The sequence below is a fragment of the Chlorocebus sabaeus genome, chromosome 18 (genome assembly GCF_047675955.1).
Source record: "Chlorocebus sabaeus isolate Y175 chromosome 18, mChlSab1.0.hap1, whole genome shotgun sequence".
Classification (NCBI taxonomy): Eukaryota; Metazoa; Chordata; class Mammalia; order Primates; family Cercopithecidae; genus Chlorocebus; species Chlorocebus sabaeus.
The window spans coordinates 65,090,997-65,104,920 of record NC_132921.1 but is presented as its reverse complement, the minus strand read 5'-3'; the positions used below and the strand labels follow the sequence as shown (position 1 = coordinate 65,104,920).

The following is a 13,924-nucleotide window of genomic DNA, read 5'->3' as shown; positions in this document are numbered from 1 at the left end:
TCAAGACCAGCCTGGGCAAACAAAGCAAGATCCCAGTCTCTACAAAAAAAATTACAAAATTAGTTGGGCATGGTAGCACATGCCTGTAGTCTCAAATACTCAGGAGGCTGAGGGGGGAGAATTGATTGAGCCCAGGAGTTTGAGGCTGCAATGAGCTATGATCCTACCACTACACTCTACAGTGGGCAACAGAGCAAGGCCCATCTCTATAAAACGAATTTTTTTTTTTTTTGAGACGGAGTCTTGCTCTGTCACCCAGGCTGGAGTGCAGTGGTGCGATCTTGGCTCACTCTAATCTCTGCTTCCTGGGTTCAAGCAATTCTCCTGCCTCAGCCTCCTGAGTAGCTTGGGACTACAGGGGCATGCTGCCACGCCCAGCTGATTTTTTTTTTTTGTATTTTAGTAGGCACAGTGTTTCACCCTGTTGCCCAGGCTGGTCTTGAACTCCTGAGCTCAGGCAATCTGTCCACCTCGGACTCCCAAAGTACTAGGATCACAGGTGTGAGCCACCGCGCATGGCCTATAAAATAATTTTTTTTTTTTTTTTTTTTTTTGAGACGAAATCTTGCTCTGTCACCCAAGCTGGAGTACAGTGGTGCGATTTTGGCTCTCCCGGGTTCAAGTGATTCCCCTGCCTCAGCCTCCTGAACAGTTGGGATTACAGGCGTGTGCCACCATGCCCGGCTAATTTTTTTGTATTTTAGTGGAGACGGGGTTTCGCCATGTTGGCCAGGATGGTCTTGATCTCCTGACCTCATGATCTGCCCACCTCGGCCTCCTAAAGTGCTCGAATTACAGGCATGAGCCGCCACCACACCCGGCCAAAATAATTTTAAAAAATTTTTAATTAAAAAATTAAAAATGATGTTCATGAAAAAATGGCTACCTCATCTTGCAACTCAAACAACTGCAGAAACACTGTTCCACAAGATCACCATCATACTCCATGCACATGAGAAGTGCTCTTCGGAACCTCCCATTTGGTCACACAGAATAGTAAAAAGATGTGAACTCAGGGTCAAGTTTTGATAAAATTGCCAATTTTTACTGCTTCATCAAGGACATTCTTAAGTAAAACTGTCTCTCCCTCCCCCCAGGCCCCAGAGTGTGTGGCAGTGGAGAGCAAGCGCTCACCATGGCTTTGATTTGTGAAGGGCTAGCAGTTTTATGTGCACCTGTTCCACATCAACAATGCAAATGTCAGCACAGTGAAAAAGGCAAACAATGCATTATTTGGAAAATAGTTTTGACCTCATGGGCCACCCGAAAGTGCCTCAGGTACCTCCAGGGTACATTTTGAGAATGGCAGCCATAGATTGTTTTTGGCATTTTCCTTCTTTCACTTAAGAATATATTCTGAGGCCGGGTGTGGTGGTTCACACCTATAATCCCAGCACTTTGGGAGGCCCAGGCAGGCGCATCACCTGAGGTCAGGAGTTCGAGACCATCCTGGCCAACATGTCGAAAACCTGTCTCTACTAAAAATATAAAAATTAGCCAGGTGTGGTAGCAGGTGCCTGTAATTCCAGTTACTCGGGTGACTGAGACAGGAGAATTGCTTGAACCCAGGAGGCAGAGGTTGCAGTAAGCTGAGAGCCTGCCACTGCACTCCAGCCTGGGTGACAGAGGGAACCTCTGTCTCAAAAAGAAAAAAAAAAAAAAAAGAATATATTCTGGGTCCGGTGCGGTGCCTCACACCTGTAATCCTGGAGCTCTGGGAGGCTGAGGCAGGTGGATCACTTGAGGTCAAGAGTTGGAGACCAGCCTGGCCAACCTGGGAAACCCCGTCTCTATTAAAAATACAAAAATTAGCCAGGTGTGGTGGTGCACATCTATAGTCCCAGCTACTCAGGAGGTTGAGGCAGGAGAATCGCTTGAAGCTGGTGGGGTGGAGGTTGCAGTGTCCGAAATTGTGCCACTGCACTGAGCAAGGCTTGATCTCAAGGAAAAAAAAAGAGAGAGTATATTCTGGAAATCACTCCATATCAGTTTATAGAGATCATCCTTATCAATTTTTTTTTTTTTTTTGAGACGGAGTCTCACTCTATCACCCAGGCTGGAGTGCAGTGGTGTGATCTCCGCTCACTGCAAGCTCCGCCTCCCAGGTTCATGCCATTCTCCTGCCTCAGCCTCCCAAGTAGCTGGGACTATAGTTGCCTGCCACCACGCCCGGCTAGTTTTTTCTATTTTTAGTAGAGATGGGGTTTCACCGTGTTAGCCAGGATGGTCTCAATCTCCTGACCTCGTGATCCGTCCGCCTCGGGCTCCCAAAGTGCTGGGATTACAGGCGTAAGCCACCGCACCCGGCCATCCTTATTAATTTTTGTACTGTTGCAAAGGACCTCATTGTTAGGATGTACCACGGTTTAATTACTTTCTCATGTTTGGCATTTGGACTGAAATTCTAAACAGTGCTACAAAGAACAATCTTGTTCACATGTATTTTCATATTATTGAAGCTATATCCTCAGAACGACTTCCTAAAAGTGTGATTCTCATGTCAAAAAATAAACATGTCTGGCTTTGTTAGATATTGCCAAATTCTACTTCACAAGGGTTGTACCAACTTGCATTTCCACTAGCACTGAATGGGAATTCCTGCTTCTTTCTCCAGTTTTAGTGAACAAAATACAATATGGAAGACAGACATATATTAGGCCCATAGGTTATCTGCTCAGCTAACACCAGTATTTTCTGAGAACCTTCTCCCATCAGTCTATGGGTTGATTGAATAAGTGGACCCTAGCTGGGCCGGGGCAGTGGCTCATGCCTGTAATCCCAGCACTTTGGGAGGCAGAGGCAGGTGGATCACTGGAGGTCAGGAGTTTGAGACCAGCCTAGGCAACATGGTGAAACCCCATCTCTATACAAAACACACAAATCAGCCAGGTGTGGTGGTGTGCATCTGTAGTCCCAGCAACTTGGGAGGCTGAGGTGTCAGAATTGTTTGAGCCCAGGAGGAGGGCGTTGCAGTGAGCCAAGACTGTGTCACTGAATTCCAGCCTAGGCAATAGAGCAAGACTCTGTCTCAAAAAAAAAAAAAAAAAAAAAAAAAAAAAAGACCCAAGCCAGAACTGGGCCTGAGATTAGGGCTAAGATCTTAGTGTGTCTCAGGAAATTCAAAGTTGGGGACTGCTCACTTATACATGGCCATATACCAAACAAAATAGATAAAAGGATGTATGTAAAAACACTTTCTCCTACTATACTCTCACAACATAGGATGATGCTGTGACCAAATGTGGGGCGGGGGCAGGGCAGGGCAAGGGGAGGGTGCGGGTTTCCTCACACACCAAGCAAGCAATCAACTGCAACAGATTCTCCAGCACACCCCAGTTGGATGTCCTTGTAACTGCCTGATGGGTTCTTCCTGCACAGACTCAATCCACTGAGCCCATGGCATTGCAGTCAAGAGAGAGTTTAGTTGTCACGATGCTGGCACTAAGCAGGAGACAGTTATCACCCAAATCAATATCCTAGAATGCTTGGAGGCTAGGGGTTTTTCAAGGATAGTTTGGTAGGCAGGAGGCTAGGGAAGGGGCCACGCTGATTGCCTGGGGCTGCAATCCTAAGGGTGTGGAAAACTGTCCTTGTATGCTAAGTTGGCTTCTGGGTGGGACCCACCAGAGGAGTCACTGGTTTGGGTGGGGCCATCCAGTACTTAGAAATGCAAAAGCCTGAGAAGACATCCCAAAAGGCCAATCTTAGGCTCTACAATAGTGATGTTATTTACAGGATTAATTGGGGAAGTTGCAAACCTTGTGACTTTCGGAATAATGGCTGGTAATTATTTAACTACACCCACATCTTAGTAGAGTTCAGGCCCCTCTCATCCTCCTAACTTCATGCTGTTCATCAGTTTTACAAGAGTAGTTTAGTTTTTGGAAAGGGCTATCATCACGTAAACTATAAACTAAATTTCTCCCGTGGTTAGCTTGGCCTACGCCCAGGTATGAGCAAGGACAGCCAGTCTGTGAGGCTAGAAGCGAGATGGAGTTAGCCATGTCAGATTTCTCTTGCTGTCATAATTTTGCAAAGGCAGTTTCATCCTCTAGAATTCAGTTCAGTTCTGACACCATCTACCTGAAGGTAGCATCAAATCTCATGGGTTGAGAGTTCAGTCCCACAAGACAGCTCCACTTCAGACGTCACAAATAGCAGGTTGACACCAATACTTCTGACCAACTGGCTATACATCAGGGTTCCCATACCCCTTCCACAGGTTTGATTAATTTGCTAGAGCAGCTCACAGACCTTTGGGAAACACTTACTTATGTTTACCTGTTTATTATAAAGGATTTTAGAAAGGATACAGATGAACAGCCAGATGGAAGAGATGCAAAGGGCAAGGTATGGGGAAGGGGTGCAGAGCTTCCGTGCAGGCTCCAGGCATATCACCCTCCCAACACCTCGAAGTGTTAAGCAATTCAGAAGCTCTCCAACCTCCGTCCTTTGGGGGCTTTATGGAGGGGTCATTAAGTAGGCATGATTGATTACATCATTGGCCATTGGTGAACAACTCAAACTTCAGCTATTCTCTCCTCCCTGAGGCTGGGGTGCGGCTGAAAGTCCCTACCCTCTAATCATATGACAACCACTATCCTGGGGCTATCCAGAAGCTCCCACCCACCCACCCAAAGGTCAACTCATTAGCATACAAGGAGATTCCAAGGATTTTAGAAGTTGCTTGCCAGGAAATGGGTAGAAGACCAAGTTGTATTTCACAATGTCACAGAGGGGAAATCTGGTTTGCAGAAGCTGATATGAGAATGACCTCAGTTACTGATGGCTTCTCTATTTGCTGTTCCAGATCCTGCAAGGCGTGGCTGAACTTCCCACCCTTGGATTACAGTAAAAACTTAACTGCATGTGATTCTTTGTAGTTTATAAACATGATGATTGGGTTTTCACACAGATATGCCTCCCTCAAACCTTGGCACATTACTCATCTGACATTAAAACAAAAAAAAACTTACTTTGCTGATATTATTTATGATGATTACTTAAAAAATAATCATAATTAGAGAAATAGCTACAATACAATGAGATATGTACTTGATCATAAACCTACATTAATTAGGTCACAGCTTGAGTTGCTCTCACATAGACCCAAATAAACATGAAGGAATGTGACTTGTGTCTGTGTCACAGTGTGAACATAAGCACTCCAGGGCTACAGCAGTTCCACGATGTTGGTGATGCAGACCCCTTCTGTATTGTCACTCCGTTGTGGCTGCCCTCTTTAGTTTAAGACAGCTGCTTTAGCTCTCTCTACCTCTCAACCTTTAGGCCACTGGAAAGAGAGGAAGAAAGTAGGGCAGGTGTGTTTTTTTTTTTTTTTTTTTTCTGTTTTGTTGTTTTTGAGACAGAGCACTGCTCTCTCTGTCACCCAGGCTGGAGAGCAGTTGCGTGATCATAGCTCACTATAGCCTTGACCTCCTGGGCTTTATTGATCCTCCTGCCTCAGTCTCCCGAGTAGCTGGGACTGCAAGTGTGCACAAACACACCCGGCTAATTTTTAAAACTCCTTTTTTTTTTTTGAGATGGGAGTTTCGCTCTGTCACCCAGGCTGGAGTGCAGTGGCACGATCTCGGCTCACTGCAAGTTCTACCTCCCGGGTTCACGCCATTCTCCTGCCTCAGCCTCCTGAGTAACTGGGACCACAGGTACCTGCCACCAGGACCAGCTAATTTTTTCTATTTTTGTTAGTAGAGACGGGGTTTCACTGTGTTATCCAGGATGGTCTCGATCTCCTGATCTCGTGATCTGCCCGCCTTGGCCTTCCAAAGTGCTGGGATTACAAGCATGAACCACCGTGCCCGGCCTTAAAACTTTTTTTTGTAGACACAGGGTCTCACTATGTTGCTCAGGCTGGTGGATAACTCTGGGCTCAAGGTACCCTCCTGCCACGGCTTCCCAAAGTGCTGGGATTAGAGGCCTCAGTCACCGCATCCAGCCATGCCTATTTTTTCAATAGTACAATATGTGATATACAGTCATGCAACAACGAGGGGGAGACATTCTAAGAAATGTGTCTTCAGGTGTTAGGCGTGTACTTAGACAAACTTAGATGGTAGAGCCGACTACACGCCTAGGCATATGGTATGGCCTATTGCTCCTGTGCTACTAGGAGTGATGTAACCGTATGAGTACTGTAGGTGATTGCAACACACTGGTAAGTATTGGTCCATCTAAACCTAGAAAATGTGTAGTAAAAATATGGCATAAAAGACAAAAAAAGGCCGGGCACGGTGGCTTACTCCTGTCATCCTAGTTCTTTAGGGGGCCCAGGCGGGAGGATCATGAGGTCAGGAGAGCGAGACCATCCTTGCTAACACGGGTTTTTTAGGTGAAACCCTGTCTCTACTAAAAATACAAAAAAGGTAGCTGGGTGTGGTGGCGGGCGCCTGTAGTCCCAGCTACTCGGGAGGCTGAGGCAGGAGAACGGCATGAACCCAGGAGGCGAAGCTTGCAGTGAGCCGAGATTGCGCCACTGCACTCCAGCCTGGGCGACAGAGCCAGATTTCGTCTCAAAAAAAAAAAAAGACTAAAAAAGGCACACCTATATTGAGCACTTAACATGACTGGAGGCTGCAGGACTGAATGTTGCTTTCTGTGAGTCAGTGAGTGAGTGGTGAGTGAATAGGAAGGCCTACAAAATATTACTGTACACTACTGTAGACTTTATAAAAACAATACACACTTTGGCTACACTTTATTCTTTAAAAATTTCTTTCTTCAATAATAAATTAACTTGACCTTACTATAACTTTTTTACTTTATAAAGTTTTAAATTTTTAAGAACTTTTTGACTTTTGTCATAACACTAAGCCTAAAAACAAGCGCACTGTACAGCTCTACGAAAATACATTCTTTCTTCATGTCCATATTCTATAAGCTTTTTCTATCAATTTTTTTTGTACTTTTTAAACTTTTTGTTAAAAACTGAAACACAAACACACACATTAGCTTAGGCCTACACAGGGTCAGGATCCTCAACATAGCTGTCTTTTTTTTTTTTTTTTTTTTTGAGACGGAGCCTCGCTCTGTCGCCCAGACTGGAGTGCAGTGGCGCCATCTTTGCTCACTGCAATCTCCGCCTCCCAGGTTCAAGCAATTCTCCTGCTTCAGCATCCTGAGTAGCTGGGATTACAGATGACCACCTCCATAACCAGTTACTTTTTATATTTTTAGTAGAGATGGAGTTTTACCACGTTGGCCAGGCTAGTCTCGAACTCCTGACCTCAAGTGATCTGCTCACCTCCACCTCCCAAAGTGCTGGGATTTCAGGTGTGAGCCACTGTGCCCGGCCAATATCACTGTCTTTCACCTTTATATCTTTCCCACTGGGAGGTCTTCGGGGTGATAACACTTAAGGATTGTTCAGCTTCTGTGGTAACAATGCCGTCTTTTGCAATACCTCCTGAAGGACCTGCCTGAGGTTGCTTTACAGTTAATTTTTTTTTTAATAAACAAAAAGAGTACACTCTAAAATAACAATTAAAAATATAGTACAGATGGGTGCGGTGGCTCACACCTGTAATCTCAACACTTTAGGAGGCTGAGACGGGCGGATCACCTGAGGTCGGGAGTTTGAGACCAGACTGGCCAACATGGAGAAACCCCGTCTCTATTAAAAATGCAAAATTATCTAGGTGTGGTGGTGCATGCCTGTAATCCCAGCTACTCGGGAGGCTGAGGCAGGAGAATCACTTGCACCTGGGAGGTGGAGGTTGCAGTGAGCCAAGATCACACCATTACACGCCAGCCTGGGGCAACAAGAGCCAAACTCCGTCTCAAAAAAAAAAATAATTTTATATATATGTATACATGTATATATATAGTATAGTAAACTCATAAACAGGTAACTTAGTCATTTATTATCAAGTGCTAGTACATCAAGTACAGTAGGTTTGTTCACACCAGCATCAGCATCACCACAAACATGTGAATAATCTGTTGCACCACAAAGTTAGGACAGCTTTGACGTCACAAGGCAACAGGAATTTTTCAGCTCCCTTATAATCTTATGGGACCTCCATCATATACGTAGTCTGTCACTGACCAAAATGTTATGATGTACATGACTGTATATAATTTCTCCTCACATCCCATTGACTAGAACCAAGTCACACTGTCAAACTCACCTGCTAAGGAGTGTAAGAAATATAGCCTTTGGGCTGGGCGCGGTGGCTCATGCCTGTAATCCCAGCACTTTGGGAGGCTGAGGCGGGCAGATCATTTGAGGTCAGGAGTTCGAGACTAGCCTGGTCAACATGGTGAAACCCTGTCTCTACTAAAAATACAAAAATTAGCTGAGTGTGGTGGTGGGCGCCTGTAATCCCAGCTACTTGGGAGGCTGACGCAGGAGAATTTCTTGAACCTGAAATTCTCAAGAAAGAGAATTTGGGAGGTGGAGGTTGCAGTGAGCCAAGATTGCGCCATTGCACTCCAGTCTGGGCGACAAGAGCAAGACTCCATCTCAATAATAATAATAATAATAATAATAATAATAATAATACCAAAAGAAATATAGCCTTTAGTTGAATAGCCATGTGCTAGAGAAAGAGACAGCATATGTGAGACAACTAGCAGTCTCTGTTATAGTCCACTTCTGGTTACCCAAATATTCATGCTCCCCCTTCTTTTTTCTATATATAAAACATACTTTTCTCCCTTCCAAGTAAAATAATGCAGTGTTCCATCCAGCTACTGCATTCAGTTCAAAATCTAGGATCTCAGTGATATTAAGTCCTCTTCATCAGGACAACCGATGACTCAGGTGAACATCTTCTAAAAGACAAGTTATCTGTTTTCCCACCTCCACCCACCAAAAAGATAGTGGTGAATTAGGAATTGCTTAATAAAAGCCCTCTTTCAGAAAAGAAAAGAAACAGAGGGAAAGAACAATCACTGGACTACTATAATGATAAAATTCCTACTGAGCTTAAATTGCAGATTTACCAACGTACTATTGCCAAGTACATTTGATCCTGATTCTGTCAAGAAATCTCCTTGCTCATTGTCCTTTCTGGCTCTTGGCTTTGCCTCCGGAAGGTTCTTCCATTAGTTATCCTCCATAGCCACATCTGAAGTGTCATTGAAGACTACGCTCTCGTGTAGGTTCTGTTTGAGTGGCTCCTGAGGATGCTTTAGAAGTTGAAGAGTTACAGATTATTAAAGGCCAGTCTTGTGAATTATCAATCTACTTCTGATGTATTTTCTTCCATTCAGTTCTTTGGGCAAGTAACCACAGCCATAGATCTTTTCTGGAAAAAGTTCTTTTTTTTTTTTTTTTTTGGAGACAGAGTCTTGCTCTGTCACCCAGGCTAGAGTGCCATGGCGCAATCTCTGCTCATTGCAACCTCTGCCTCCCAGATTCAAACGATTCTCCTGCCTCAGCCTCCTGAGTAGCTGGGATTACAGGTGTGCACCACCACACCAAGCTAATTTTTGTATTTTTAGTAGACGTGAGCTTTTACCATGTTGGTCAGGCTGGTCTCAAACTTCTGACCTTGTGATCCACTCACCTCGGTCTTGCAAAGTGCTGGGATTACAGGTGTGAGCCACCACACCTGGCCTTGGAAAGAGTTCTTAAGACTGAAGACTCTCCTCTTTTACTCGCTAGCTGGTATATGGCATAAACTCCACACTTGCAATATTATGATGGATACTCTGAGGCTGTATAAAGCAATATCCTTGGACTGGAAGGCAGCTTTATTATTCTGGCTGGCTCTCATTGTCTGGTTTGGTAAAAAACACTTGAGAAGTCTTTACAAATCCTCCTGTGAGGAAATGTATTCCATTCCAGTCTGCTTTCCAACTGACTAATTCTTGCCTTGGTTCATCAATCTCACAGAACTTGGCTAAAAGCAGCAAAAACCAGTCAAAATACATACACATTGATATTTCTCAAAAACCTCTTCTAGAACTAAGGGCTAAGGGCCTGACTGACACGTGAACTGTCTTCCAAGACATTGCAGGAGATAATTTGTCTGAAATTAATATAGTTACCATAGCTTTCTTTTGATTAGTGTTAGTGTGGCATATCTTTAATCATCCTTTTACTTTTCACCTGTGTCTGCATATTTAAAGTGAGTTTCTTGTAAACAACATATAGTTGGGTGGTGTTATTTTATCCACTCTGATAGTCTCTGTTTTAATTAATGTATTTAGATCATTCACATTTAATGTGATCATTGATATAGTTGGATTAACATGTATCTTAATTGTAGTTTATGTTATTTAATTGCTCTTATTCTTTGTTTCCTTTCTGTTTTCCACACTTTTTCTTTCTTGTTTTTGTTTTTTTTTTTGAGACAGAGTCTTGGTCTGTCATCCAGGCTGGAGTGCAGTGGTGCGATCTTGGTTCACCGCAACCTCTGCCTCCTGGGTTCAAGTGGTTCTCCTGCCTCAGTGTCCCAAGTAGCTGGGATTACAGGTGTGTGCCAACCATGCCTGGCTATTTTTTTTTTTTGCATTTTTAGTACTCTACTAAACGGGTTTCACCACATTGGTCAGGCTGGTCTCGAACTCCTGACCTCGTGATTTGCCCACCTCGGCCTCCCAAAGTGCTAGGATTACAGGTGTGAGCCACCGCACCCAGTCTGTCTTAATTGGTTTTATTAATATTATTATTTTTTTGAGAGGGGGTCTCACTCTGTCACCCAGGCTGGATCCCATACAGTGGTGCAATCTTGGCTCACTACAACCTCCACCTCCTGGGTTCAAGCAACTCTCCCGCCTCAACCTCCTGAGTAGCTGGGATTACAGGCACCCACCATCACACATGGCTAATTTTTATTTTTAGTAGAAATGGGGTTTCACCATGTTGGCCAGGATGGTCTCAAACTCTGCCTGACCTCAAGTGATCCACCCATCTTGTCCTCCCAAAGTGCTGGGATTACAGACTTGAGCCACCATGCCTCGCCACTTGTTTGGTTTTAATTGAGCATTTACATGATTCCAATTTTTCTTCTTTCTTTATGTATCAATTATACTTTAAAATGTTTTCAGTCATTGTCCTAGAGTTCGCAATATATATTTACAAATAATATATGTCCACTTTCTAATAACATTCTACAAATTCATGGGTGGTACACGTACCTTATAACATAGTACTTCCAATTCTTCCCTCCCATCCCTTATAACGTGTTGTCATATATTTCACTAATCCATAAGCTGTAATCATCCAATATATTGTTGCTATTATTTTGAACAAACTGTTTTTTGTTAGATAGTTAATAACAAAACTAAAATATGTTATTTTAACCTTCATTTCTCAGTACTTTATTTCTCAAATACTTTTTTTTTTTTTTTTTTTGTGAGACACAGTCTCGCTCAGTCACCCAAACTGGAGGACAATGGCATGATCTCAGCTCACTGTAACCTCCACTTCCAGGGTTCCAGCAATTCTCCTCCCTCAGCCTCCCCAGTAACTGGGATTACAGGCTCCTGCCACCACGCCCTGCTAATTTTTTGTATCTTTAGTAGAGACGGGGTTTCACTACGTTGGCCAGGCAGGTCTTGAACTCCTGACTTCAGGTGATCCACCCGACTCAGCCTCTCAAAGTGCTGGGATTATAGGCATGAGCAACTGCACCCAGCCCTCAAACACTTCTTTTTACACAGATGCAAGTTTCTGACCTATAACACTTTCTTTCTCTCCGAAGAACTTCTTTTAGAACTTCTTGCAAGGCAAATCTATGGGAGATACATTTTGAAGGCTAATTTTACTGGATATAGAATTCTAGGTTGCTGATTTTTTCTTTCAATGCTTTAAATATTTTATTCCACTCTCTTCTTGCTTGTATGATTTCTGAAGAGAAGGCCAATGCAATTCTTATTCTTTGTTTTTTTGCTCTTGTGGCCCAGGCTGAAGTGCAATGGCACAATCTTGGCTCACTGCAACCTCCATGTCCCTGGTTCCAGCAATTCTCCTGCCTCAGCCTCCTGAGTAGCTGGGATTACAGGTGCATATCACCACACCTGGCTAATTTTTGTATTTTTAGTAGAGATGGAATTTCACCATGTTGGCCAGGCTGGTCTCAAACTCCTGACCTCAAATGATTTGCCCATGTCAGCCTCCCAAAGTGCTGGGGTTACAGGCATAAGCCACCGTGCCGGCTACAATTCTTATTCTTATTCCTCTATACATAAAGTGGTTTTTCTCACCCTCTGGCTTCTTTCTAGGTTTTCTTCTTGTCTTTGACTTTATGTAGTTTGAATATGATACACCCAGGTGCAGAACTTTTGTTATTTATCCTGCATGGCATTATCTTAACTTCTTGGACCTGGATTTAGTGTCTTTTGTTAATTTTGGAAAATTTTTAGCTATTATTACTTAAAAAATTTCCTTTGTTTCTCCTTCAGGAACTCCAATTATGTGTATATTATATTTTTTGTAGTTATCCCACAGTTCTTGGATATCTGGCAGTGGTGTGATCACAGATCATCATAGCCTCAAACTCCCAGGCTCAAGTGATCCTCCCACCTCAGCCTCCCAAGTAGCTGGGACTACAGAAGAATACCACCTTGCCCAAGTAATTAAAAAAAATGTAGAGATGAGGTCTCACTTTGTTGCCCAGCCTGATCTCAAACTTTTAAAAAAATTGTAGTAAAGGCCGGGCGCGGTGGCTCATGCCTGCAATCCCAGCACTTTGGGAGGCTGAGGTGGGTGGATCGTGAGGTCAGGAAATCGAGACCAGCCTAGCTAACACAGTGAAACCCCATCTCTACTAAAAATACAAAAAATTAGCTGGGCGTGGTGGTGGGCGCCTGTAGTCCCCGTTACTCAGGAGGCTGAGGCAGGAGAATGGTGTGAAGCCGGGAGACGAAATCTGCGGTGAGCCGAGATTGCACCACTGCACTCCAGCTTGGGTGACACAGCGAGACTCTGTCTCAAAAAAAAAAAAAATTGCAGTAAAAAACACAAAACATTTACCATCTTAACTATTTTTAAGTGTATAGTTCTGTAGAATTAATTATGTTCAGGGATCTCTGCCATTTTTAATCTTGCAAAATTGAAACTTTATACCCATTAAACAACAATTCCTTATTTCTACCTCTCCCAAGCCCCTGGTAACCACTATTTTACTTTTTTTGTCTCTATAAATTTGACTATTTTAAATACGTTATATGAGTTAAATCATATAGGACTTGTCTTTTTGTGACTGGCTTATTTCACTTAGCATAATATCCTCAAGATTTATCCATGTTATAGCATGTGATAGGATTTCCTTCTTTATTTTTTTTTTTTTTTTTTTTTTTGAGACGGAGTCTCGCTCTGTTGCCCAGGCTGGAGTGCAGTGGCCGGATCTCGGCTCACTGCAAGCTCCGCCTCCCGGGTTCACGCCATTCTCCTGCCTCAGCCTCCCGAGTAGCTGGGACTACAGGCGCCCGCCACCTCGCCCGGCTAGTTTTTTGTATTTTTTTAGTAGAGACGGGGTTTCACCGGGTTAGCCAGGATGGTCTCGATCTCCTGACCTCGTGATCCGCCCGTCTCGGCCTCCCAAAGTGCTGGGATTACAGGCTTGAGCCACCGCGCCCGGCCTGATTTCCTTCTTTAAAGACTGAATAAGATTCCATTATATATTTACATCGCATTTTGTTTATCCATTAATTCATTGACGAACATCTGGGTTGCTTCCACCCCTTTGCTATGGTGAGTAATGATGCTATGAGCATGGGTGTGCAAATCTCTCTTTGAGGCCCTGCTTTCATTCTTTTAGATACATACCTAGAAGTGGAATTGCTAGATTATATGGTAATTCTATGTTTCTTAATTTTTTGAGGAACCACCATATTGTTTTCTATAGTGGCTGCATCATTTTAGATTCCCACCGCCAATGCACAGGGCTTCCAATTTCTTTTTTTTTTTTTTTTTGAGACGGAGTCTCGCTGTCACCCGGGCTGGAGTGCAGTG

At 43.6% G+C, this 13,924-nt stretch overlaps 1 pseudogene; it reads left to right on the top strand.

Moving 5' to 3' along the window:
• The first annotated feature begins 4,872 nt into the window (after positions 1–4,872).
• On the top strand, positions 4,873–4,955 carry LOC119618712 (small nucleolar RNA U13; annotated as a pseudogene).
• The last annotated feature ends 8,969 nt before the right edge of the window (positions 4,956–13,924 follow it).